Raw genomic sequence first — 5,600 nt, 5'->3', positions numbered from 1 at the left:
ACTAGAAGAGACAAAACTAGTTTTAGATTGCTTATTCAAGATGTCAACCATGCTTTGAAAAATTATAAGCATGAGAATAATATTAAACTAGAATAGTAAAATTGACTTGGCATTGAAAACTAGTTTGAGAACAAAGTAAGAAAATAATTGCTAGGATAAATGTTTTGAACTCCCTTTAATACTTTGGGTCCCTCGTCATTCAAGTAACATATGAATTGGGTTTTATTATAAACGTTTTTAGTATTGTTTCTGTCTTGAAAACCTTTGCACCAGGATCCTTCATCATAGACATTTTTTTGTTGCCCCAAAAGACACCTATGATCTTTCTCTAAAAAATCACTGATCTCAGGGATTTGTATTTGGCTGTATTATACTTCTAAGCTCATCTAGGTATAAGAGATCAGATTTAAGAAATACATATATGCATAAAATATGATATAAGATATGATACAAATGAATGGGATCATCATTTTTAAATCAGTTTATCTTATGAATTTTAGTAGTATATTATTATGCATTATCATATACATCATCCTATTTTTCATGTGTTTATTGCCATGGATTATAATTTCTCCCTTCTTGCCCTATTATAAACCATTATTTTATCTCATATAGTATACGTGGTCTTTGAATCCTAGCTACTATGTAAGATTTACTTCATTTTCATTAAAAAATGAAAAATTTTAGTTCTTAATATCTAACCAATGTTTTTGTCTTATAAATAGGCAGTTATTTATTGCTTTTCTAATATCATCTGCATTATACTGACAAGTAAATTTTTAATGTTCTTATCTTTCCTACAAGAGTTTAAGTATACAAACAGAAAAATACCTCCATATTCTAGAGGACATTTCTTTATTTATAGTAGGTCCTGAATGTACATTTGAAGTTATTTTTAAAACACTCAAGAATATGTATCTTATTACTTTTTTCCTATAATGAAATTCTCAAAGGTAAAATTTGCTACTATTTAGAATTTTTACTCTTTAAATAAATTTATTAGTAAAATCCCGATATATGTGAACATCACTCTAACATAAATAAATTGATGTGGTTGGATTCCTAGCCCAGTATAAGCTGAAAATAAAAATTCTGGTTTTTATTTAGCTTAGTTTATCAGTCTCAGAAATTGGTGAACCTTTTTATTTTTACTCATTTTGTACTTTTTAAATTATTTTAATTATCTCTAAGCATCCAGGTGCAATATGGTAGTCATTTATAAATAAATAAATAAAATTAAATCAAATACAAGATCATTACCATTATGTTTAATGCACTAATTACACAAAGCTCTATTCAGGCCAAATTTGATTACTGTGATTCTTCATTGCTATTTTCCTAGATTTAAAAGCCAAGCATTATTACAACCAATTTCTTTTAATTTTATGACTGGCTCTTTTTATTTATCTCTTTCTCACTGCTGCATGGGAAAAAGCAAAATTGTACTATGAATAAAACTACATTTTTCTTCTATTTTGAGATAATTACGAGGTGTCCTTGTTTTCCTTTAAATTCAGCATGTGTATACCAAGGTGCTTATATGAAAACGAATGGCTGGTATTACGGTATCGAATATCACATACTAAAAAGCAGGTTGTTTGGGAAAAGTATTGCTTTACATATGTAGCCCTTTTAACTGTAAAATATAGAATGATGAGAACATTAAAATTTTAAAAGGAGAAAAAAATGCTAGAGATTTAAAGATGGAGGTAACTAATTAGATGGAGTATCAGAGCCCAGAGTGAACAATCCACAAAGATTTAAAATGGCTTTGCATGGGTCTGTTTTGAAAGATCCAACATGGATTAATAGTGGAAACTTAGTTAAGTCCTCAGGGAGGATTTAATACTGACCTTATATAACCTATATGATAGTCTGAAAATGTTGTTACTTGAAAATAAGATACAAATAACTGATCCATTTACTCTTACTGTATGATACTTTTACATTCAGTTCAGTTCAGTTCAGTTGCTCAGTCGTGTCCAGCTCTTTGTGACCCCATGAATCGCAGCACTCCCGGCCTCCCTGTCCAACACCATCTCCCGGAGTTCACTCAGACTCAGGTCCATCGAGTCGGTGATGCCATCCAGCCATCTCATCCTCTGTCGTCCCCTTCTCCTCCTGCCCCCAATCCCTCCCAGCATCAGGGTCTTTTCCAATGAGTCAACTCTTCGCATGAGGTAGCCAAAGTACTGGAGTTTCAGCCTCAGCATCATTCCTTCCAAAGAACACCCGGGGCTGATCTCCTTTAGAATAGACTGGTTGGATCTCCTTGCAGTCCAAGGGACTCTGGAGAGTCTTCTCCTGCACCACAGTTCAAAAGCATCAATTCTTCGGCACTCAGCTTTCTTCACAGTGCAACTCTCACACCCATACATGACCACTGGAAAAACCATAGTTTTACATTAGTTATGTATACATACAATCATCGAGATCTCACAACAGCATGCTGGACAGACATTAGTATCCCTGCTAGACAAGAGGAAGCAGAAATACACATAGTTTAAAGCAGTTTTCCAAGGTAACACTGAACATGCCAAAGCTTGGGCTTGAGCTACAACCACCTGACTATAAAGCCTATTTTCTCTCTATGAATTTCCATAGATAGAGGGAAAGAGATTGTGGACTAAAAGGTAGGATACAAGATGAGTTCTGTTTTACAGATGTCTGGCAGGAATCAGTGAGAAAAGAACAGGGACAGAGGATAGAATTTTAGAGTATAAGATTAATGAGTTATAACCACTTTAAGAAACACATAGCTAAGTCCTGTAATATAGACTACATGATACCAGAGACAAAATAGATCTCACTTTCTAATAATAAACAAAGAGTAACATCATTTTCCAATATGTTTAGAACCTTTTTGAGGACACAAAATAATACTCCAAACAGCTATCAAATTGATTTTTCCTGAAGCTAAATAGAGGGATAGTTTTTATCCATAGAAAATAATTTAATACTGTCATTGAGAAGCACTGGTAATTTAAAAAGGCAACTGTTCCAATACTTTTTTCTTGTTTTTAGAGATTTCATTCAGGTATTTTGTCAGCAGTCCAATTCTACCTACTCTTTATATTACTACTTTAACTAGCTTTAAAAATATGTCCTTTTAAAAAGATTTTTATTTTTCATCTTATAGAAAAGGATGATTTGCATTTAAAGTTAAAATCTTTAAAATCTTTCCTTTTAAATAAAAGGTTAGGTGATCTTACTTGATGAATGAAATGTGAGAAGTAAATTAATCACTCTTATTGTTTAAGTATAATTGATTTACACTGTGTTAATGTCTGGTGCTCAGCAAAATGATACAGTTATATTTATTCTTTTTCATGTCTTTTCCATTATGGTCAGTGTGACTTATTAAAATATATTTACTATAGTTCCCTATCTTATACAGTAGGAGCTTGCTGTTTATTTTATATATGGTATTTTGTATCTGCTAACCCCCTGCTTTCTTTCCCCTTTGTTTGTTTTGTAAGTTTGTTTTCTATGTCTGTGAATTAACCACTGCTGCTGCTGCTGCTAAGTCGCTTCAGTCGTGTCCGACCCTGTGCGACCCCACAGACGGCAGCCTACCAGGCTCCACCGTCCCTGGGATTCTCCAGGCAAGAACACTGGAGTGGGTTGCCATTTCCTTCTCCAATGCATGAAAGTGAAAAGTGAAAGTGAAGTGTCTGACTCTTAGCGACCCCATGGACTGCAGCCTACCAGGCTCCTCTGTCCATGGGATTTTCCAGGCAAGAGTACTGGAGTGGGATGCCATTGCCTTCTCCGGAATTAATCACTATTATTTATTTATTTTTAATTAAAGGATAATTGCTTTACAATTTTGTGTTGGTTTCTGCCATACATCAACACGAATCAGCCATAGATATACACATGTCCCCTCCCTCTTGAACTTCCCTTCCATCTCCTACCCCTTCCCACCACTCCAGACTGTCAAAGGCACTGGGCTGTGTTCCCTGCACTATACAGCAAATCCCCTTAGCTATCTATTTTACACATGGTAATGTATATATTTTAATACCACTCTCACAATTTGTCCCACCCTCTCCTTCCCCTGCTGTGACCATAAGTCTCTTCTCTAAGTCTGGGTCTTTATGAAAATAAGCTCATCAGTACCATTTTTCTAGATTCCATATATATCTGTGTTAATATACAATATTTGTTTTTCTCTTTCTGACTTAATTCATTCTGTATAACAGGCTCTAGATTTATTCATATCACTAGAACTGACACCTTCGTTCCTTTCTATGGTAAGTAATATTCTGTTGAATATATGTACCACACTTCTTTATCCATTCATCTTTTGATGGACATCTAGATAGTTTCCTAGCTAGTGTAAATAGTGCAGCAATGAACATTGGGGTACATGATTCTTTTCAATTATGGTTTTCGCAGGGTTTATGCCCAGTAGTGGGGTTGTGATGTTGAGCATGTTTTCATGTGTTTATTAGCCATCTGCATGTCTTCCTAGAGAAATGTCTGTTTAGGTCTTCTACCATTTTTTGATTGGATTGTTTCTTTTTCTGATGTTGAGCCACATGAGCCACTTCTATATTCTGGAGATTAATCCTTTGTCAGTTGCTTCATTTGTAATTGTTTTCTCCCTTTTGGAGGGTTGTCTTTTCATCCTGTTTATGGTTTCTTTTGCTGTGTAAAAGTTTTTAAGTTTAATTAGGTCCCATTTGTTTATTTTTGGTTTTATTTCTGTTAATCTAGAAGGTGGATCATAGAGGATCTTGCTGTGATTTGTGTCAAGAAGTGTTCTCCTTGTTTTCCTCTATGAGTTTTATGGTTTCTGGTCTTGTGTTTAGGTTTTTAATCCATTTTGAGTTTATTTTTATGTACAGTATTAGGAGGTATTTCAATTTCATTTTTTTATACATAGCTGTCCAGTTTTCACTTATTGAAGAGACAATCTTTTCTCCACTGTATACTCTTAACTCCTTGTCAAATATAAGGTGTCCATAGGTGTGTTAATCACTGTTCTTAAGTACAGATGTTGTCCTCTGTCAAAGGCGAGAAAAATTAGAGTTCGTTAGAAACTGTTAATTGCAAATACATATGTGTGTGTGTGTGTGTGTGTGTGTTAGTTGCTCGGCAATGTCCAACTCTTTGTGACCCCATGAACTGTAGCCTGCCAGGTTCCTCTGTCCACGGAATTCTCCAGGCAAGAATACTGGAGTGGGTTGCCATTCCCTTCTCCAGGGCATGTGCCCAACCCAGGAAATATGTATATTTATCCCTATGTTGCTATAGATCATTTTGGTGAAGGTGTCAAAACTAGATATGACAATGAGAAATAGCTTTCAACAGACATAAAATTCTTGATATGAACTGGTTCTGAACAAGCTTGGGCCAAAACTTTAACTGGATTAGCTTTCAACCAGGAACCCAGGGTGGTCAGACTGCAGTTCACAGTGAGGGCTGCCAGAGTCACACATTTTAATTGCTTAGAATTATGATTGAAAATAATTTCTTTGGAACTGGCTTCAGTGGCAGTGAGGGTGGAATGGGAAATTTTAGCATCAGTTTGAACTTCCTCAAACTATTGACAAATGTTTCTTAAAAATAGATTTATATTCTTTAACCAAATT

Source organism: Bos taurus, chromosome 17 (genome assembly GCF_002263795.3).
Source record: "Bos taurus isolate L1 Dominette 01449 registration number 42190680 breed Hereford chromosome 17, ARS-UCD2.0, whole genome shotgun sequence".
Taxonomy (NCBI): domain Eukaryota; kingdom Metazoa; phylum Chordata; class Mammalia; order Artiodactyla; family Bovidae; genus Bos; species Bos taurus.
This window is presented reverse-complemented; position numbering follows the sequence as displayed.